This window comes from Protopterus annectens, chromosome 1.part0, assembly GCF_019279795.1.
Source record: "Protopterus annectens isolate FY-2018-M chromosome 1.part0, PAN1.0, whole genome shotgun sequence".
Classification (NCBI taxonomy): Eukaryota; Metazoa; Chordata; order Ceratodontiformes; family Protopteridae; genus Protopterus; species Protopterus annectens.
This window is the reverse complement of record NC_056725.1, coordinates 619,798,592-619,822,212: the sequence shown is the minus strand read 5'-3', so window position 1 is coordinate 619,822,212 and position 23,621 is coordinate 619,798,592. Positions and strand designations below refer to the sequence as shown.

The following is a 23,621-nucleotide window of genomic DNA, read 5'->3' as shown; positions in this document are numbered from 1 at the left end:
AGAAAGTGCTCAGTACTTACAGGAGGAGGCTTGTCAGACAGAGGGAAAAATGTATGTAGAATAATGTCTCAAACAACACAGATGGAATTAAAATAAGACATTCCCTGCTGCAATAAAACATCTTCCACATTCTGGACTGTGTGCAACAAATAGTCTTTACCACCGCACCACTCAAACAAAAGTCAATTTTGCTGTAAATAGTGATTTTACTTGGTTTTATTATAATACACAGAACATAAAAAACATGATATCCCTGAAATCTCATTTACAGCTAAAGTTACTGCAGCACACTCTTCAACAATGAAAATGTAATACTGCAACACACTCTAATATTCTCTACAGTAAGCTACAGCATCAAATCAAAAAAATATGACTGCTTTACATATGAAGATTCCAGATGAGAAGAAATGGGTAGAAAAGGGTTAAAGAATCACAAGCTATGACATGTTGCTGTATGTTGTGCTAGGGTGTGTGCATTGCTCCACTTAGGGTTTTTCTGGTGGGAAATATGCATAAATATAAAACTTCAAACAGATCTTCCAAGACAGCTAAATGACTTCAAATGATTTTACCATGCATACTAATGAAGTATTTAAAAATGACTATTAAGTCATTACTATGAATGAACAATGTTAATTATAATGCATGTTAATGAGGACATGTCTAGCAGTGTGAAGTTGCTGCCATTTTCTTCCCTGCCCACATGGACTGTCCAGTATTGTTATATACAACACTTCCATCCCAAAAGTTGCTTTCCAGAATAATTTAAAAATTAATATATTACCTCCATGTCATAAGAGCAAAGAATGCCACAACTCCACATAGTAAAAACTGATTTCTCTTGTATATATTAATGGCTTACTGTACTACACAAAAAAAAAAAGAAATAAATATTACAGCACAGCTACAAGCACAGTGTACCGCCTTTACGTGTTGGTTTATGCACTCCTCCAAATCAACTATTACAGAACAGCGCTTGTTATCAAAGAGCAGCGTGACATTGCTTTCCAATTATGCAATGCACCAAGCTTGTTTCTTGGGTATGACTGTAGAGTACTCTGCTTCTTACCTATTATACACTGCATTAAATAAGTTCCCCTTCCATTTAAAACATTCAAAGCACAACTTTCTTTTGGTTTGGTAAAACGAAGTTGGCTTAAGTGCTGCAGGTGTAGTGTCCAGTATTACTGCACTAAAGTGTTGATTGCCCTTCCAATCTGTTATCACAGAATAATGGTATATTGCTTTCTCACTGCACAGTGCACCAACCAAGTTTTATGTTCTTCTAACTGTACACAGCATAATGTTTTGCTATCAGGGTGATATACAACACACATCAGCATGGTAGAAGCTTTGTTGGACCTTAAAATCAAGCTCAAAATGGTTACCTTTGGTGAATGTTCTGACAAGCCTAAATATTCTGTCATGTATTACCAAAACACTTGCGAAGACCAAAGTCTTTGAAAGATGAACAATAGGTAATTAGCATCCAAAACTCTAGAGGCTAGAAAAAGTGGGGCTGTGACAAAAAGTGGTATGCACTCAAGAAATGACTCCATCTCAAGTTTGGATAAATGATCAGAATTAGCTTCTGAGACAAAAATCACACCTTTTTTTGTCATCTGGGCACATGGTAATATGCACTCAGGACAGCAATCCAGAACACCTTCCTAAACAGAATGCTCATAGTTCATCTGCTACTCAAACAAGACAACTTAAAGATAACGTATAAAGGTGTAAAATGTGTTTATCTTTTCAAATAAAAAAAAAAATGTTTGCATACATCTTTATGCATGCGAACACTGTGTGTGTATAAAACTGCATTTTGCAGCCTCAAACAATATACATTTTTACAGATTGCTTCTCAACATGGAAAACTAACTGTAGTGAGCCATGTTTACATTATTAATATGCATGGGCGGGCAGGAAGCTGTTGCGTCACTCTGGGGTTAGCAATCTAATTATGCTGGAGTAGCATAGGGTAAGTAATTGCAAGTTTGTAAGTCGGTACTAGGCTATCGGCCCTAGGGCCTATACAAGCCTAGCCATAACAATTCCCTGGATATTTCTTCCCACAATATTTACTTCTATGGACCCCTGTCTAGCAGGGAGACTGACATAATCCCCGGGATGAACTTCCTATCGCCCATCCAATCATCAAGGTTCATTTTGAAGAGGGCAAAAGAGGCGCTCTGCTTGACATGTATGGGCAGTCTATTCCAGAGTATGGGGGAGTCTCTGGGTCAGGAACCTATCCTTCCAGCATGTTTTGTTCATTGTGATGACAAGGTTTAGATCCCTGGAGCGTGTGGCTCTGAGGGATTGGGATTTCTTTAAGTGGAGCATGTCCAACAGCTCAGGGTTTGACATGGCCTTGTATGTAAAGCAGAGATCACCTTTGGTTAGTTATATAATTTCCAAACTGTTCAACAGCTTGGCAAAACACTAATGATTTAATGACAGCTACCAAAACTCAGTCCAGGATACCCCCCCCCCCCCCTGACTGTACGTAAGGCTTAAGGTATCATCATTAATGACATCATCAAAAGTAACACAAAAAAGAAAATAATGTGTTTAGCCTGCAGGGATCAAGACACTTTTACAGTTGTCCTTAAAAATGCACAAGTGAAAACCAGCTCAGATCAAATGCACCATACAGGCCTTTGAGAGGGCTGTCGGAAGCAGTGAAGCACAGGGTGACTAGATAGTTGAGCCCCATTACCCACAAAGGAGGCAGAGAGATTTCCTTTAAATATGAGGGTAATACCTCCTCCACCTTAACAACTTCACTGACTAAACAGTCGACAGAGGTTCATTACACAATCTTTCAGACAAAGTTTCACCAATAAGACAAACAACACCTACCTCACTCCTCAGAAGAGTGTTGCTTCTTCCTGTGATAGCTACCATGAGTGCCAAATTAGAATGCAATCTCCTTTGAAAAATGTAGGTGCTCCCTCAGTTTCACAGAAAACCAATAAACAGTATGAAGGTTAAGAGTTTGGTAGGAGTTAAGACTGGCTCTGTGGTGCAGAGGGATGAAGTCCTGAATGCAACCACAACAATCAATGACCAACCATGACTAAGGTGTTGGAAGAGGTGGCTGGAGAGGTTCAGCATGAACAGTTGATACAAGCTCATTCATCTTTGGGGGGGGGGGGGGGCAGTCTAACCTGCTGCATGACTAGCACTCAGCAGCAGACATAGAGCACACACTAGCAAGGGACAAGATGTGCATTCCCACCAAGCTATGGATCAGCAAAAAGTAGCTGCAATCGATAAGACAGGCAGTATCCGTGTGTCATTAGGGCAATATTATGGGGCTCCATGTTGTCAGACTGAAGCATGTAATGGGAAAAAGCCAGAAGAAAATACTGATAACCAAGCTGATGGTCTCCTGTGACGGTCACTTAAGAAACACTAACTAGAACAAATACGCTCATTAATCATGGCAGGGATGGCGACTTGACACAAAATGGGGAAAAAAAAACACTTTTTTTTTTTAATCAAGAAACAATCTTCAGAAAAATTAGCAGGTCCCCAAACAATACATGCAGGGTGATTATACATTCTATTTGGGTATTTTTTGCTTAAACTACACACGGAACAGAGGAGGCATATATAACTCTGCTTAGGCCAAAATAATCCAAAATCCAGCACAGTAATGGAAAAGTTACAGAAACATGACTACACAACTACTAATAACTCTAGTGCTATGCAATCCCTTAAGGCTAAAGGAAAAAAGGAAGGAGATGATCCACTTCCTGTTCTTGTAAACTTCCTTTGGCTATGTTGCAGCAAAACAGATGGCACTACTACTGGTGATGGAAGACTACAAAGATCACGAGACTTCTAATTCCAGTCAGGTGACATCTCCACTAGATGGCAATGGATGAGTGGCAGGAATAGGGTTTGTATACAAGAACCACATATTTCCCTCAAGGAGCAGATCATAGGGAGAAATGGAATTTCAAAGAAATGGAACTGACCACCTTCTAGAGTGCCCAAATTACGGAACATGGTCTGATAAGTGCCCTATGAAGCTCAATACCATAAGTATCCTTGAGCTTCAAACCAGTGTCTACTACAACATTTGGGTCCCTGAATACAGACCATAACCGAAAAGTGCTACAGTTGACTGTCCACTCATATGACCAAAATGTCTCCCAGCAGTGAGAGTGTGGGCAGCATCCTGTTTACTTCTTCAGGTAACCATAATCACTGCCTAATTTTCCAGTCTCAAGGAAGGGGTCCTAGTAAGTGTATAACACACAGTTATTTCAAAGCCTGAGAGGTCAGAAACATCTTCCTCAGCCCTAAGATATTGATGCAGAAATGGTTCTCTAAATGAAGACTACAAAACTTGGCAACAGTAGCCAGAAAATAGGCTTCACACCCTTTTGAACACAAATCTGACATGAAGGGCTTAAGCACAGAGGGAAGGAATAAAATGGAAGTTGGTTAGAGTCAACACACAAACCCAGAGTGTGGCAGCAGGAGTGTATACCAGGAGACAATTGAAGATGGTATAAGGATTTTACAGCCACAAGCAATAACAAGTAAATGCAGAAGCCATATGTTTACGACATCAAAAGAACTAGGAAAGCTATCATTGCCACCAATCTCAGAACACACAAGGTATGCCAAACCACTCCCTGCAAAACTCATCATGACAGCAAATCCTGCACTCCTAGACCATCTTCAGATGAAAAAAAGGCAAAGCTATGGACATACAGACCCACGCCTATAAAATGGTGGAACTGCAACCACAGCAAAGAGGGCTTTTCCCTCTTGATAGCAACTCAGAAGGCAGTAACACAGCCTAAACTAGAGCCACCACCAGAGAATCCAGAGTTACCACCAGCAGCATCCAGTCATCCTGGATAATGATCCACAGGATGGCGTGCTGCTGAAAAGTTGTCACAATGAATTTATTCATTTGCCTTTGTTTACCGCAAAAGTCCCTTTTCAGTGGAGGCCTGGTGAGAAAAGTTCCAACAGAGAATACATATACAGATTAAAAATAATACTGTGTACAAATGTGCATAAAAGAAAAGAATCACAGATTACCATAAAACTACTGCATATAAAGACTTTGAAAAATAATACAGGATACACATAAAGGAGAGTATATTCAGGGAGCAGTAGCCAACTGGTGTACTAGCAAATGAAACAAAAATATGTTAATTAGTATTTCTGGTATGTATACTTGTAAAGAATGAGAAGGTGGTAGTGGAGATAGCAGATAAAGGAGGAAGTAGTCAGGTTTGGAAGGATTCAAGTGAAAAGGGAAACTGCAAGCTAACTAGAAAGGAAATGCAAACTGGAGGACATAACAGGACTAAGGGAATGTTCGCAAATTAATATTTATGAAAATTGTTGGATTACTTATGTATGGCTTTGGCTATAGTAGAGAGAAGATGAGATGAGGAACTTTAAAGATGAGTTGAAAGATCACCCAGATGGAGATGCACAGTTTCAAATCCAGTTGGTGAGAAGGTGATGTTTTAGCTGTGACTCGACTTGGTGAGGAATTGTAGTTTCCTGCACAGACAGGAAGGGAGTTTCAAGAGTTTTGCTAAACAACAGGAGTAGAGGAGTATCCCCATTTCAGTTACTGGATAAGCTAATGTAGAGAGAAGTTTGTCATTAGACGTAAGAGCCCAGGAGAGTACTATGAGAACTAAAGACAGTGATGTACACTTGCTAGGGAAGTAGTATTTTATGAGGTTTTCTGGATGACAGAGCTCAAGGAGATTAAGGAGTATGATCTAATTTATCTGTATATGATAGGTGGATGTAGGTTGGTTGGATGTGAATTTGGCTATTTTATCATAGGTTTGCTCCACTGTACAGCTGAATGACTTGAAAACTGGTAAAAGTGGACGGTAGCTAGGAGGAGAGTGGGGAGGAGTAAAGTGGTTGCAAAGTGTTTTCTAGATGACTCCACGAGAAAAGGTTTTGTTTTAGTACATCAAACCCAGTTTTTGATTTTTTTTATTGATGATTTGTTGGAATTGGGACTGTTATGCTCAGTATTTTCTCAGTTGCGTTGTTGCCTCACAGCAAGAGGTTCTCCCATTCGATTCTCAGCTAGTGTGCGGGGAGTGCCTTCTGTGTGGAGTTATGCATGTCCTCCCCACAGTCGAGTGGCCTCTGAAAGACATGCGTAAATGGGCGTACCTTCGCTGAAGGTTGGGCGTCGGGCTGGCAACTCGGCACCATAAAAATCTACTGCCAATCATTAGCGGTCCGGAGTTCCGCTGTGGTGACCCCTTACCGGGAAAAAGCCGAAAAGACAAACAACAACATGCTCAGCATTTTCTCACTGACAGGGTGCAGCTTGGAAGTGGATAAAATGATGGTAAGGAGCAGGCGGACACAACATGGAAGGACAGTGTAGCAAAGCCACTTGATATGAGACTCACAGTCAACTACTAATGGGGAGGACAGACCAGAAATCATGTGGGAATTGTGGTGAGGGACAGGCTTCTGAACATAGATATCATCAGAATTGTGGCAGTCAGACTCCAGCGTAAAGCTAGAGCAGTGTTCATAAGCTCAGCCTATGCTCCACAATAGGGTTGTAATTATAAAGAAGAGAGTGCATTCAGGCAGCAGTTGCAGGACAATGTGAGCTGGTGTTAATAATTGGGGACATACATGAACACTCGTATCGGGATAGACAGACCAGGATACGAGGACAGCCTGAGTCCATACGGTGGGACAACAGCAGTAGAGGAGAGACCATTCTACACATCTGTCTGACAAATAACTTGATGGTGGCCAACAAATAGTTTCGTAAGAGAGACCATCACAAAATCACATACAAGAGTGGCAGCCAACATGCTACTCAGGTAGACTTCCTTCTAGTAAGGAAGGGGCACTGGGGTAGAATCAGCAACTGTAGAGTCATTCCCTGTGAAACAGTCAGTCCACAACATGAACCACTGGCTATCACAATCAGCTGTAGCCAGTGGTCAAAAAAGGTTGAAGGGTCAACAATGACTAGGCTGAAGACCCTAAAGTTGACCGGAGAGAAATAACAAGACTTCAAGGGAATATTCACAGCTCCCAGCACCACAGAAAGAAGAGGAAATAGATGAAGTTGAAGGGGAATGGCAGCACCTCAAAACAACTTTTGTGAGGACTACAGAAGAGACATGTGGCTGAGCCAAGTATGGAAATAAGGTACATTAAGGAAAGCTGGTAGTGAAATGCAGAAATCCAGGAAGTCATCAGAAAAAGGGAGGAGAACAGGAGACAACAACAACAAAACAGGCAAAGAAGGAATATAGGCAAAGAAGGAATATGGGTTGGCTAACAAGAGGATGACAGAAAAGCTCCAATAGCAAAGAACAAGGCATCAAAGGTACTCTCTGCAAGATTCTGGAATACTGCCTTCAGAGATGGGCTAAAGAAACACTATCCAACTGCAAAGCAATGACAGAAAGATAAATATGGTTCATTAAAAACTCTTCATATGGGATGCCAGCAACAACCTGCTCACCAGTCCACAAGACAAAGGGAGACGGAAGAAAGATTTCCAACAGTTTCAGAAACTTCACAAAAGCAGTACTACTGAAAAACACAGCTGACAAAGAAAGAAGAGGAGGAGCCCACCATAGAAGTAAGAACAACAATAAGGAAAAGCAGCAGGCTCAGATATGGTCACAGCAGACATGAGCAAGATGATAAGCAAGTTAGGGGAGAAATGGCTCCAGAGGGTACTCTTAGCAGGATGGCTGTATCCCTGACGACCGCATATATTCTAATGTCATTGTAGGAGAACAGAGGAAACATTCACAACTGTGGTCAGTACAGAAGTATCAAACTCCTGTCACAGTACATGAAAGTTCTAGAGATGGCAACTGGTAGATGAATACACAGAGTACTAGAAAATATGATGGAAGAGGAGTAGTTCAGATTCAGTAAGGATGCAGCATGACTGACCTGACATTTGCACTTAGACAGATAGCTAAGAAGAATCTAGAAATGAGGAGAGAGCCCAAATGGACATTCCAACACTTGAGGAAAGCACATGACAAGGTCCAAAGAAAAGTTTATTTGGGTGGTCTGCAACAGCTCCAGTTCCAGAATACTGGTAGAATTAGTGCAGGCTCTGTACAAGGACCCAGTGACACAGTTTGAACAGTGTTCAAATTCACAGAGAGGTTCCCAGTGTGAGTGGGTGTGCATCAGGGTTCATCTTTGAACCCATTGTTGTTTACAATAGTGATGAACTACATCAGCATGTAGGTCAGCAGGGCAGTTCAACAAAGCTGCTGTATGCAGATGATGTGGCTTTACAAGTAGACTCTAAACAAGAACTCCCAAATTATGGGCTGACCAAGCAAACCCCCTTCACTACTACTGTGCAGAAGCATGAGTTCCTAGAATAGCACAAAGCAAGGAAAGATTTGCAACTTATCATTCAAAAGGACCAACTTCTCAATAGCTCTGGAGAATATTTAGCCAACATCATATATATGGTACTTCCAAGATGGCTGCACACTGATCAACAGATTAATTTCAGCTATCCCAGTGTGAAAAAAAGAAACTGAGAAATAAGAGGCAGTGATATTGTCAGCTTGCGTAAAATTCAGTGACTGGTTAATAATCTGGATGCCAGCAAATAAATGTAGAGAACCTGCAAAAAAAATCACCAGAAAAGGTGCAAAGAAAGCACTGACTGGGAAGAATCCTTCAGGTGTTCAGCAAAAAGCAGTTCAAGCTTCAGCTTTAATACAACAGTTGTTTTCCACTAATTTACAAGAAAAAGTAAATCAAATGCACTCAAACGTGATTAAAACAAATAAAACACCGAAAGAGTACATCAACTCAAATAAAAAAGGCTGGAAAAAAATAAAAAAGCATTAACTAGCTAATCAGATGAAAAGATAAAACTATAAAAATCAGAGGCTGAAATGAAGAAAAAGTTGGCTGAGTATGAAACTTATCAAGAACAGCTGTCTCAAATATTGTCAGAGTTAGAAGAGAGAATACATACAAAAACTTAAGATTTTCTGCTGTACCACAGAAACATGAAGGAACATACTATATTACTTTAATGAAAGCACAAATAAGCAGATGGACTGGTATCATACAGCAGGATCTGTTAACTAAAAGGGAACAGAGTGTATGCTCCAAACATGACGAAGAGAAAAGCAGGCAAGACCTGTTTTTGTAAAGATGCAATAATACTAGCAGAAAGAGCTGATCCTGACAAAACTGTGGCAGAAGGGCAAAGCATTAATAAGTGGACAGCAGACAGTTTGTGGAAAATGATTACTCACCATACACCAGGCAGAAGACCAAGCAAATTTTGCCCAGCAAACAGGACATTGAGAAGCAGGTGTGAGATTCATACTTCTGTATCCAGAATATTTTTTTCCTTGGAGGATCACAGACATTTTTGAAGATCAGGCTAAAGAAAGAATAAAAAATATCCTACAAAAAGCAAGTCAGCAAACATAGGGGGTGCCACTTCTCATTCGTCTGACAACAGAGCTCATAGAGAGACTTTGCCAATGAAAACTTTTCCAATGTTCCAGAGGAAAATGCTTGACATACAGAAAAAAAGCATAGGAGGTAACTAGAAGAATCAGGAATACCTTGCATGTGAACCAGAGTCTGGTGTTGGGAGAAAAAGATAAATAGGAAGACAACCAACACTAAAATTATCAAACAGATGGGAGACTATAAAGTTGTGAAATATGGCTTTGAAAGAAAAAGTGTCTGAACAAGACTGGAGTTTTGCTGACTTAAATCTGTGAGTAAAATGTAAAGCACAGACCACACTTTATGTCATTAATGTTAAGAACAGCATTAAAAAAGAACAAAAACTTAACTGTAAGTAAAACAGACCACACTTTATGTCATTAATGTTAAGAACAGCATTAAAAAAGAACAAAAACTTAACTGTAAGTAAAACAGTTTTTGTAAAAGTATTTGTAAAAAAAAAAAAATTTTCATGATATAAGCTGCGCGCTATATACAGAAAAGCAGTTTTGTGTAGTGTGCAGCCAGGGGTATTTTTAAATGTGTGAGTCTCTCCAGTATCTGCTGTATGTATTAAAGATACTAAAGTAAACACAGTGTTTCTTAGTTGTAAAAAAATACAAGCTTTACAGTACTACACGAGAAGAAAGGCTGTACACAAGTAAGTCTAATTTTATGCATATTATTCCCCAAGGTAAAATATCTGGGCTAGAATAGACAGAATTTATATTTCACAGGAACAATGCACTTAACTGAAAACTTAGATACACATCCAATAACTATATCAGATCATGTACTGATTAAAAAACAAAACAAGATACAAATGCAGGGTAATGAGGTAAAAACGAGACACTGGTCCCTTCCCCCTTACCTGATAAAAAAAGAAGAATTTAAGGAATGGATTGTGGAAAATACTCAAGAGTTATTAGGGAAGATGGAAATATGTTCAGAAGTTACAGCTATTGAGTGGGATAAAATGAAAATGGAGTTTAAAATAGGTAGAAAATAAAAGAAAATGAGATATGGTTACCCAATAATGGGAATTACAGGGGCTGACAAAGGTTACAATATGGCAAAATAAGGGGAATTTCAAAGAATAAGAGGGGCCACAAATGCAGAGTGTTGAACAGAAAATAAAGGAGCATCTGAATAACATGCATAAATTTAGAAAGACTGCTGTTAAGCGACTATTTACTTATCACTCCAGAGCACAAAAGTTTTAGAACAATGATACAGGCAACAAAAAGCAGAAAGGGTTGTTGCCAAACTTAGGAAGACTATAGCAAGAAAAATAACTGGAAATCCTGTGGAGGTTATTAGAAGTATTTTTGAAAGTTTATAAAAATGTGTATAAAGCAGAGAAATCTGGAAATAAAGAAAAAGCACAAACAGAAATATGTATGGAAGACTTAATTATGTCAAGGTTAGAGGTAGATGAGGCTCAACAACTAACAGTTAAGATAGGAAGAGATGAGATAAAAATGGTAATGCATAATCAATCCTCAGGAAAGTCTCCAGGAACAGTTGGTATTCAATGTGGAAGTTAGGAAGGAAGAAAGTAAAAGATATGGAAGATTTTACTTAACAGCATTTTAAAAGGAGGAGAAACACCAAGATCTTGCAAGAAAGCTGCGGTGGCTGTATTACCTATGGATGGTAATGACCCATTTGATCCAGCTTCATACAGACCATATCAATTTTAAACCAAGGTTATAAAGTGTTTATGTCAATACAACTAAAAGAATGGCAAAGGTGTTGCCAAAACTGATAGATATGGATCAATGTGGTTTTGTGGAAGGGAAGCAAACATTTGACATTAATAGAGCAATGATGATTCAGACAGAAGCAGAATGTAAGAAAATATTGCTGTTGCTAGTGGGTCATGATGCAGAGAAAGAAGTCAACAGATAAACCGGGATTTTATAACTAGGGCAATGTACACATCTGCATTCTCTGATACAAAACACGATTAATCAGTAGAGTATATGAATGATTGGCTGTAATAATTAAAGTGGGAGGGTTAATTTCTGATAAGCTGTACTTGAACAGATGAAACACACAGGTTTGTCCTCTTTCCCTTTATTTGCTTTACATTTAGAGCCATTGGCTAAGAAAATAAGGGACTCTGAATTGCAAGGATATAACTGGTATGGCAATCAAGAGAAGTTGCCTTTATTAGCAGATGTTATTTTCTAATAAATCCAGAAAAGAAAGGGACATCTCACTGTTGTACATTCTGATACAGTTTCAAGTTTTTTTTCCCTGGATATAAAATTAATAAAGATAAAACAAAGGCTGTAGCAGTAAATTATGTACCCACACATGAACTGGTTCAGCAATACCCATGTTTATGAGGACATGATAAGATGAAGTATTTAGGAGTATGGATTAAAACGGCTTCTGTTGTGGCAGCTAGGGATATGTGGGAACAGACTAAAAAGAAGATAATATAAAAACTGAGAAATTGGAAGGTATTGTTTATAGATATGGACAGTAATATATGAGCAGTGAAAATGTTTTTAGTCCCTTTAGTTTTATATACTGGTCAGGCATATTTTTATCAACCACAGGAGAAGTTGTGGACAAAGCTTAATAAAGCTGAATGATTTTATCTGTGAGAGAAGAGGGCAAGAGTTAAGTAGGACAAGTTGATCCTTCCAACAGCAGGAGGAGATAGAGTAGGATTACCTGATTTGAAAGGATATTTTAAAGCTACACAGTTAAGGCTCATATACATAACACAAACAGAAGGTTATAATTCAAAATGAAAGGGAAATTGATGACTCAAGGAAAAAGTAGCAGAAACAAAGAGATGTATTTTGGATACAGGTCCTTAGGGAGAATAACAACCACCATAAAGAACATTTAAGAAAGAAATTGTGTATTGTTAATATAATGCAAAAAACCCAGAATTTCCAGACAAGAAGTACAAAACGATTGAGAGAGAAATTAGAGGAAAGAAAAAAAATTCTGCAAGAAAAACTGTCAGAAGCTTCAAATAAAAATTTGTGTTCATCAATACAACAGATTTGTGAAAAACAGTATATAGATCAAGAAACTTTGATATGTTTGGAAAAAAGAAGCATCTGAGGAAGTGTGAAAATATATAAAAAAAACTAGGGATATTTGAAAAGTATAAAAAAGAAATATGGACATGGGAAAGAAAGAGATGATATGGTGCAATATTTATGCAAAGGAGAAAGCCAAATTACTCAATATAAAGAAGGCAGTCCCAAAAATATTTGAAGAGAAATACAGGCAAAGGCATCAGGATATCGAAAATCTCACAATAAAAAAATAACACAAAGATGGAATGTAGAAAAGAAGATTAGTAAAGTAGAAGTTAAAAAAAAAAATAGAAGTTGAAGTTATGGAGTGCCTGCGAAGTGAAGGATTTGGTGTAGAAGGTCTAACACATGTTACATCACAGCATGATGGAGCGAGTACCCAAAGTAAGGAGAAACAGGAAGATTAGGAGACATCTGAAGAAGAAATATGGACATTGAAAAGAAAAAGAGATTTAATATGGGGTAATATTTATGCAAAGGAGAAAGCAAAACTAACCAATACAAAAAGAACAGCACCAAAGATATTTGAAGACAAATACAGGCAAAGGAATCCGGAAATGGAAAACTTTAAAATACAAAAAAGAAGACGATAAAGAGGAAAAGCAGAAAAGGGGGTTAGGAATGGAGAAGTTAAAGAAACAGAAAGTGAGGTTATGGAGTACCTGCAAAGTGAAAGATTTAGTGTAAAAAATCGAATGCTGAAAGCATTACAACAGGATAGAGCAATGGATATCCAAATTAAGGGGAAAACAGTGGAACAGGAAAGCAATTGGCCAGGTACCATATCAAGATATTTTGGAGCCTTCCATAGGAAACTATTATAAACGTTCACTTCAAGTTAGACAGCAAGAAAAGGAATAGGAAACTGTGGAAACTCTAATGCAGTCAATGTTGAGGAGTGATAGGCCAGTGAGCTCTTACATGATAGAGCAATGGACAGCACAGGATAAAGTTGAACAGAATGTGCCACAGGAAGATGCTATAGAATTTTCTATAGACTATCCGCAGGAAATGGAAAACAAGGGATGTGCCCTCAGTTTGGAAGAAAATGAGCTACGAGAAGACTTGCTTGATTTAATATTAAGATAAATGAGAGAAATAGACTGCAGAAGGTCAACATAACTCAAAGTTAAAAGTCTGATAAAGCAAATGTAGTAATTAGGACTGTCCACAGAGATTCATGCGATATAATAGAAGTAAACAGGATACATTACTGTGCTGCTAAATTAATAACCGATAACGTTCTACCACAAAACACAGGGTAGAAAGGAAGGGGAGAAATCGAATACCATAATGGAAAGATCGCAGAGAGAAAACTATGAAACAATTAAGACAAGAAGTGTCACTGCTGGAAAACTATACAAGAGGGAACAGATCAACAAAAATACTAACATAGATGTGATAAAAGTAATGCGCAGTATTAGAACAGATCAGGATTTATCATGCACTATTCCAAATAAACTAAAAATTTCAGCATATGCAGAAAAACTTAGAAGATACACAGATAAATATAAAGGAAAAGTACAAAATAATTTATTGATGACCCAAAAAAGTTTTACAGAGAACTGGGAAACAAGGTAAAAGGAATTGAAAGACGCCAAAAAAAGAGGAAATAGATACATTTTTGGAGATGTATCTATGAAGATACTGTGGAACATAAAGATGCTAAATGGATAGAAGGAAAAGAAAGAATAAGAAGTTTAAAGGTTCAGGATATGAAATGGGATGAAGTAACAGCCAGAGAGATTGAAACAAAGTTAAGAAAAGCCTCTAATTGGAAAACCCCAGGCCCAGATGCAGTACCTAACTTTTGGTTAAAAGTATTAACATCTTTACACAAAGATTTAACCACGAGTAAGAACTATTTATATGTGCACCCTGAATAAACACTAACCTAACTAACAGGCAAAATAATGCTCCTACTTAAGAGTGCACCTGCAAACTACCCTAAAAATTATAGACCAATAACTTGCCTTCCGACAGCATACAAACTAGACACGGGAATTGAGGCTGACAGAGTTTATAGTCATTTATAACAAAACTCAAGTATGGCAGTAGAACAAAAGAGCAATAAAGGAAAGTCATATGGAACAAAGGATCATTTGTTGTTAAATAAAGTCATACTGGAGAACTGTAAAAAGGGGAAGAATTTAAGTATGGCACGGATTGACTATAAAAAAGCATTTTATAGTATCCCACATTCATGGATAAAGAGTGCTTAAACATGTATAAGATATACCCTACACTGATCGACTACATTACAGTGACCATGAAACAGTGACAGACAACTTTGCAATTAACCCATGATAAAGGACAGATTATTATCCCGGGGATAAAAATTCAAAGGGGGATAATTCCATTGTGAGACTGTCACCACTGCTATTATGCCTTGCCATTAGCCCATTAAGCTGCTTACTTAACAGCTTAAGCCATGGCTACAATTTAGCCCCTAGAAAACAACAAAGTGTAAGAACTTATCTTCTCTTTCTTGATGATTTAAAACTGTATAGCTCATCAGAAGAAGAACTGAAAGCATAGCTGCAAGTTTGACAAAAGTTTTTCAGATGATATAAGAATGTCATTTGGTCTTGATAAGTGTGCAAAAGCAACCCTTAAAGCAGGAAAACTGCAGCACTAGGAAAACATCAGTTTGGGACATGAATGTGATATAAAAGAACATGAGCAAGAGGGTGTGTATAAATATTTGGGAAATGGTGAAGGCTCAACAATAAAACATGAACAAATGTAATTAAAACTTAGTAAGGAATACTTTAGGAGACTTAAATTAATTCTGAAAACGGTGTTGACATCTAGGAACAAAATACAAGTTATAAACCAATTTGCTCTTCCTGTCCTAACTTACAGTCATGGAGTGACTGACTGGCCCCAAAATGTGCTGGACAGATTAAACAGGAAAACAAGAAGGATGCTTCATGTTCACCAAATGATTTATAAAAATCAGTGTATACCAAGATTATATATTCTCCGTTGCAAAGGGGAGATGGGCCTCCTTGAAAATGATTACATGCATAGATATGCAATTGTGAGACTCCACAAATCTGTTGACCTCACAAGACCCAAATATAGTGAAAGCTTTGAAACATGAGGAGAATAAATCTAAGATGACTTCTCTGCTTAATCTAGCAGAAGCATATTGGCATAAAGCAGGAATGGAAATCGAAAGTAGATAAAAATCAGGCAGCAACAGAATGTGCCAAAAAAACAAAATATAAAGGTGAAGGACCAGATGAGAAGGCAAGAATTGTGGAAAAAGTATAAATATAGTTGCAAGCATAGAAAACTTCTGGAAGAACCTCATGTTGATAAGGAATGAACACAGGAATGGTTAAGGAGAGGCAAATTTAAACCAATAGATGAAAGGTTAATATTGGCAGCCCAAGACTGTAAACTAGCATATACATAGCCTACTAAGTCCATTGAATATGTGGGAGAAACAGACAAAAAAGAAGTTATGTACTTACCATAATGTTCCATGTGAGTTGTTCATCTCGCCTGCATTCTTACAGATTGGTTCAGAGCCGATCCTTGGCTCAAGTCAGCCTACTACAAAGCTCGAGGTCTTCAGACAGCTCGAGGCCAAGTCCCTATCCCATGATGCAGCTAGAGTTACCTCAGATGATCTTTGCTGCGTATAACACCATATGTCATTCTATCACTCTATAAGAGAAAGCCTTAGAAGGGTTGAGCAACCAGGAAGAATCTAGTATCGTGATCCTCGACAAACCCTGGAAGAGGTAAGGAGGGTGGGAAGTAAGAATGAAGGCGAGATGAACTCACATGGAATGTTATGGTAAGTACCTAACTTCTTTATGTGAAGTTGTTTTATCTCACCATCCATTCTTACAGATGGGTAGCGTGTCCCAAGCACCATCTATCTTGGGTGGCTCACGGGAGTATGTTTTTCAGGACAGTAGACCCAAAGGAGGCCCTGCCAACTTTGTAATGAGTTATAACGGTATGAGGTCTTGACCAGGTGGCTGCTGCACAAATGTTGTCTATAGGAAGCGGAAAAGGCAGATGATGTAGACACTGCTCTGGTAGAATGAGCCTTAATTTTGTGTTGTAAGGGCATATTAGCAGCTGAATAAACAAATGTGATACAATCGGATAACCACTTAGAGTTGTTTTAGCCAATGGCATACCTTTTTTGGAATCTGAAAATTAAATGAAAAGTTGGCCTGATTTCCTAAACTCTTTTGTCCTATCCAAGTAAAATCTGAGCTGTCTATGAACATCAAACTTGTGCAGCATATACTCTAAGTTGTTGGAGTGTTTGGGGAAGAACACTACTAAATCAATAATTTGGTTAAGGTTAGTTTCAGAATAAGAAGTTATGTACCTACCATAATGTTCCATGTTAGTTGTCTTCTTCTTGCCTTCTTTCTTGCTGGTTGGGTTCGGAGCCGATCCTCGGCTCCGACTCGGCCATCTACTAAAGCTTGAGAGTTATTTACTGGCTCGAGGCCTCCCCATATCCCACAATGCTTGGTGCTAGATACCCACATCTCGTTTGGCAGAGCTAACACCACAGAAAAATTCAAGGACACCTATCCAAACTACAACGTTTACCTACAGTACTAAAACAGAGGAGGGCATAACCCAGATAAGACCCAGCCAGAGGAAGAAGGCCTCAAAAAGGGACTCTTCTCGGTTTGTCCAGGCTAGGGGGATGGAGGGTGGGATGCAAGAAAGAAGACAAGAAGAAGACAACTAACATGGAACTTTATGGTAGGTACATAACTTCTTAATGTTAAGTTGTCTCTCTCGCCTTCATTCTTGCTGGTTGGGACAGTGTCCCTAGCACCTTAGTCCTGGGCGGCTCATCGGAACAGACTCTTGAGCACAGTGGAACCAAAATCAGCTCTACTCCTAGAGTCCATATCCAACTTATAATGTGAAATGAAAGTATGAGTGGCCCATGTGGCTGCAGCACAAATAGATTCCATTTGTAGTCTTGCTTGAAAAGCTACCGAAGTAGCTAACGCTCTGGTGGAATGACCTTTAGGTTTAGTAGGGAGTTCTTTATGTCTCAGCTGATAAATCAAAGTAATAATAGAGGACAACCACCTGGATAAGGTGCCCTCAGCATAGGACAGGAAGAGTTGGTCTGATTTTCTTGTTTGCTTAGTCCTATCCAAATAAAAACGTAATTGCCTATGAACGTCCAATTGGTGTAACTTTTGTTCAGCTTTGTTCGAATAGTTAGGAAAAAAGACAGGTAGATCAATAGCCTGATTCAGGTTTGTTTTGGAAGGTATCTTGGGCAGAAAGAAAGGATTAGTCCTGAGTGAAACTCTATCCTTATGAAACACAAGGTAAGCAGGACGAATACAGAGGGCTTGAAGTTCCAAAACTCTCCTTGCTGTGGTGATGGCTACTAAAAAGAGAGTCTTCCAGGAGAGCAATTTTAAAGAACAGGAATCAGCAGGTTCAAAAGGGGGGAGAATCAAGGAAGCTATTATCAAGTTTAAGTCCCACGGAGGCGGGGGATTTCTGACCGGGGGCCTAAGCAAAACAGTCCCTTTAAGAAAGGCCTTGCAAAGTTTGTGGGACATGATGCTGGTTTCTGACAGGCCAGTGGGGAAATTTGCGATAGCAGCTAATTGGACCCTAATGGTGGCAGATGAAGAACCAGCTTGAAAGAATTCTGCTAAAAAATCTAGAATGTGATGGACAGGGGCTGTAAAGGGGTCTATATTCCTAGCCTCTGCCCAGAAAGAGAAACGTTTCCACTTACTAGCATAAGTCTTCCTGGTGGTAGATTTGTGCGAAGAAAGGATGATTTCACGCACCGGCTGAGAAATATGTGGAAGCCTGGCTAAGGTTGGAAGTGGAGCAACCAAGCTGTGAGGTTGAGAGACTGAAGGGATTGGTGCAGCCCGCCCGACTGATGGATCAAGAGGTCTGGCACTGGGTCCAGATTCCAAGGCTGCTCCAGCAGGTGACGATACAGGAATGGGAACCAAATTTGTCGAGGTCAGTAAGGGGCAATGAGAATCATCCTGGATCCCAATACGGTAGCCTTCTAAATTAGTTTGGGAATTAGGGGAAAAGGTGGGAATGCATACAGAAGACCCCGGGGTCAATCGTGAACTAGAGCATCTCTGGGGGAGTGTCCGGGAAGGGGGAAGAGAGTGAAGAAATCATCGCACTTGCTGTTGAGAGGAGTTGTGAAAAGGTCGCAGCAAGGTTGACCCCATCTGCGGAAGATTTTGTCCGCTGCTGACTGATTGAGAGACCACTCGTGAGGCATGAGAATAGCTCTGCTTAGCCTGTCCGCTATGACGTTGGACTTCCTGGGGATGTGCACTGCCATCAGAAACCGCTGAGAGGAGATCGCCCACTGCCAGAGTCTGAGTGCTTCTCGACATAAGGGATAGGACTTGGTTCCACCCTGCTTGTTGATGTACCACACTACAGACATATTGTCTGTCTAAATTGCAAAAGTCCCGGTGGGGAGAGAGTCCTGAACAGCTTGCAACGCTATGTGCAGGTGGTACTCTAGAGGTTGCCAAGTGCCCTGGACAGTTCTGCCCTGAAAATGCCCCCCCAACCGATCAGGGAGGCATCCGTGGTCACCGTGGCAACAGGAGGAGGAAGAACAAACGGTCTGCCCTGGAGTACTAGAGTGGAGACCATCCACCAAGCCAGGTGGTCTTTGCATGAGAGTGATTATTATCTTGTGAGACATCGGAAGTTGTTGAAAAGACCATTGGGTAAAAAGCATCCACTGCGGAATCAGCATGTGAAAACGAGCCAGGAGAACTAATATGATTGCTGCTGCCATGAGACCCAAAGTTTTTAGTACAAATCTGGCCTGAATCCTCTTGCACTGTAGTAAGACCTGTACATGTCGGCAAATGTCTGACGCTCTGTCTAGGGGAAGTCTTGCAGACAGATCTTTTGTATTTAATCTTGTGCCTATAAAGGTTATTGACTGACAAGGCGACAATGCAGACTTTTCAAAATTTACTGAGATACCTAGCTCGGAGCAAGTCTGGATGGTATAATCCCTGGCTCACAGTAGCTGATGCCTGGTGGAAGCATTAAGGAACCAGTCGTCTAGATATGGAAACACCTGGAATCCTCGCCGTCTCAGGTGAGCTGTAACCACTGCCATGCATTCGGTGAACACCCTGGGGGCTGTGGTGAGACCAAAGGGCAGGGCTCTGAATTGATAGTGACTGGCTCCCAGCCAGAAGCAGAGAAACCTTCTGGAGTGCCTATTCATTTTGATATAGTAGTACGCATCCTGAAGGTCTATGGAGCACATCCAATTGCCCTGACCCAAAAAGGGTAGAATGGACTGAAGCGTGACCATCCGGATCTTTGTTCTTTGACCAGACTTGTTTAATCTGCTGAGATCCAAAATGGGTCTCAAGTTCCCTGTCTTTATTGGCACCAAAAAGAACTTGGAGTAAATTCCAGATACTTGCTGGTCTGCTGGGACTGGCTGGATGGCCCGTTTTTCTAGCAGTTTTGAAATTTGTGGCACTGCTTTGTTCCCTTAGACCGGGTGGAACATCTGGAAAGGACTTGGTTGTTTGTACAGGGGTGTGGACAAAGGGGATTTTGTAACCCTCGGATATGATAGACCGTACCCATTTGTCTTGTGTGAGGAGTTGCCAGGCTTCTGGGTACAGTGACAATCTTCCCCCGACTGCCTCCGAAGGTGGACAGTCGGCAGCCCCTCAGGGGTGCTGAAAGGGTTTGTCAGAGAAAGATTCTCTGCCACTCTGATTTTGCGGACCCCTCTGCCCTGCAGGCGGCATCTATTATTGTTCCCTCCTCTGCCCCTGGAGGGAAACTCGCCACGTGCATCAGGCACGACTCCCTGGGGTTTCCAAAACCACATTTTTTCCACTCTTCTGACCTTTACGGTATGGTCTAGAGGGAGTAGAAAAATGGACTCCCATGGCAGAGAGAGTCTTGCCTTCCTGCTCACACCTGGTAAGGGTATCCTTCACCTGTGGTCCAAACAGAGCCGAACCATCGAAAGGGGTATTGGTGAAGGACACCTTAAAGGGGTCAGCAAAGTTATATAACCGCATACAGGCATGTCTTCTCAAAGCCACGGCTGTACCTGCGGCCCTAATCACCCCATCGGCTGCATAAGAAATGAGCCGCATGGAGGAGTTGACGGCTGAGTTAAGAGTCGCCAGCTGGGAGTTAATCTTATCTTGAGCCCCCGCAGCTGATGGATCCTGAAGGGCATCACCCAGTTCCTTGAGAAGATCCCTTTGAAGACGGGTGAAGTGGCACAGATAATTCAGCGACCGCATGGAAAAGGTCGCTGAGGAAAACATCCGCTTCCCGTACCTGTCCATTGTCCTAGACTCTTTATTAGGGGGATGGACAGGCACCAAGGGGTCAGCCAACTCCTTCTTTGTGGCTGCTGCAACCACCATGGCATCAACGGGGACACCTTTTGTCAAAAATTGTTTGTTGGGTGGGGCTGTAATGAACTTAGTGGGCCTGCGGGGAGTTGGTTCCACTGTGTCCAGGGCTGACCACACCCTTCGAGCCACTACTTCCATCAGCGGGACGAAGGGTGGAGACACCCAGGAGGTGGAAGGGCGAGAACCAAATGCGTCCAGGTATACCGACTCGCCCTCGGAAGGGTTAAGGGCAGTCCAGTTCCCCCTCTGCTTGAGGATCTCTAGGATGTCTGAAAAAGAGACAACCTCGGAGGAGGATCTTGGGGACCCTTCCGAATCCTCCAAGTCAGTATCAGACGGGACATTCGGGGGAGTCGACATGTTTCCTCTTACATTTTCTCTTTCGAGGGGGCTCCTCTGAAGGATCAGGGGAGGCCTCGTAAGAGGAAGATACGCCCAATGGGGTGACCTAGAGCGTTTGTTCTCCAAGCTTGGGGTCAGGAGGGTGGGCAGAGACCGATGCAGGCACCATGGGGGGAGGAGCCAAAGGGGCTGATTGAGGGGCCGACTCAGGAGTCAGCACGCTCCTCATGACCTCGAAGTACCAGGCAGCGCAGAGGGTCCCTGCTCCGAAGAGACATGAACCCCTCCCGGCACCGAGAGGGATGGCTCCGAGGCCAATGTAGGAGCCAAGCTCACCTGCGCCAAGACCCCGAGAGGGAGAATGGCCTCGGACAAGGGTCCGATGCCACTCGCCCCCTCGGAGCCAAGGAAGTCCCGGCGCCCAGATCCCTCCAAGGACGGAACCAATGAAGAGATCGGAGCTGACGAAGGAGCCGAAAGGTGTGGAGCCCCAACGAGCTCCGACTCCGAACACAAAGGGGGAGTCGGAGGAGGAACTGCTGAAGACACAGGGACAGCCACAGTCTGTTGAGAAGGGCTGGTTAAAATTTTGGCCAGGGCCTGCGATTTAAGGAGTCTACTGACCACCCTCTCCAAGTCGTGATCGGATAGCCTGGAGGACCGAGAGGAGTGGGACCTATGGCTTCGTTCAGACTGAAGCAATGGTGACCACGGAGCTGAACAAACCGATTCTAGGGAAGGTGACCTAGAACGTTTTTGGCCCAAAGACGGTTCCGACACTAAAGTCAGAGCCGATTGAGGTCTAGAGATGCCGGTTCCAGTCAGAACCGAAGAGGAGGCAGATACTCCGCCCAGCGACGGCTCCGAACTGGGAGCCGACGGCTTGGCAGGCTTTAAGGATTTCCCTGACTGAGGCTTCGCCTTGGAACCCTCAGGCTTAAGTAAGCCTCTCAAAATAAGCTTGTTCCTATGCTCCTGCAGGACTCTCGGGCTGAAAGCGTGAGTCCTGCAGGTGTAGGGGACCCAAGCAATAAACACAAGAAGTGCGACCATCTGTCAGAGACATCTTCTGACAGCATGAGTCACACTTCTTGAAGCCTGAAACTTTAGTATCCTTGGACATACTGACAAGGGGATACCCAAAGGGAGGATATTAAACTAGTGCTTAACTAGGCACACAGAAAACACACACACACGCATGTACTAGTTAAACTAACAACAATAACAACAAGAATATCCACTAGTAAAAATATACAAATATTACAAGGCTAAATAACTGTAGCTACGAAAGGCTAAACACTACTCCTATCAGGTACAAAAAGGGTGGGGTTAGCCACTAAAGAGAAGAAACAGGGGGGGGGGGGGTAGAAACTCTCTAACAAAAAACGAGTTTCCTGAGTGGGAAAAACTAGGGGATACACACTCTAATTATACTAGGAAGGAAAGACTATCTATATAAAAGAGAAATACACAGGAAAAATTTAAGCTAATAATACAAAAAAGATTAATATGTCCTGAGCCAGTAAAAGCGCAACCTCGTAGCTGAAGCGGCAAATGAGATCTGGGTATCTAGCGCCAAGCATTGTGAGATATGGGGAGGCCTCGAGCCAGTAAATAGCTCTCGAGCTTTAGTAGATGGCAGAGTCGGAGCCGAGGATCGGCTCCGAACCCAACCAGCAAGAATGAAGGCGAGAGAGACAACTTAACATCAAACTTTACACAAAAAGCAGGATTAGTTTGTAGTGAGAGACTGTCAACATGGAAAATCAAATGAGACAGCTTTATGGAAAAGGCTTGAAGCTCTGACATTCTGCGGACAGAAGTGATGGCTACTAAAAAGATAGCCTTCCATGACAAATATTTCAAATTGCATGAGGAAGCTGGTTCGAAAGGAGGAAGAATAATCTGAGAAAGCATAAAATTTAGATTCCATGGGGTATAAGGGGATTTCACAGGTGGTCTGAGATGAAAGGTCCCTTTAAGAAATGCTTTGGATAGTTTGTGTGACATTAGAGATAGCAGCAACTTGAACCCGAACTGTTGCAGCTCCTTTGTTGAAACTCATGGTCAAGAAATTGACTATGAAGGCCATAGGGGCTGGTAGGGATCAATGTTATTTTGAGAGGCCCATATAGAAAACCTTTTCCATTTGTTAAGGTATAGCTTCCTTGTAGAGGATTTATGAGAGGATATTAAAATGTGCTGCATTTCATTTGAAAAATTATGGAACTTGGCTATGTGGGGAACTGGAGCAACCAAGCTGTCACCTTCAGGGACTGAAGAGAGGGAT

The 23,621-nt window shown here is 41.3% G+C and overlaps 1 protein-coding gene across 3 annotated transcripts in view; it reads right to left on the bottom strand.

The window, feature by feature from the left end:
• UBR2 (ubiquitin protein ligase E3 component n-recognin 2) overlaps positions 1-23,621 on the bottom strand; it is a 5,196,118-nt gene that overhangs the window by 2,418,703 nt on the left and 2,753,794 nt on the right. The window lies entirely within an intron of this gene.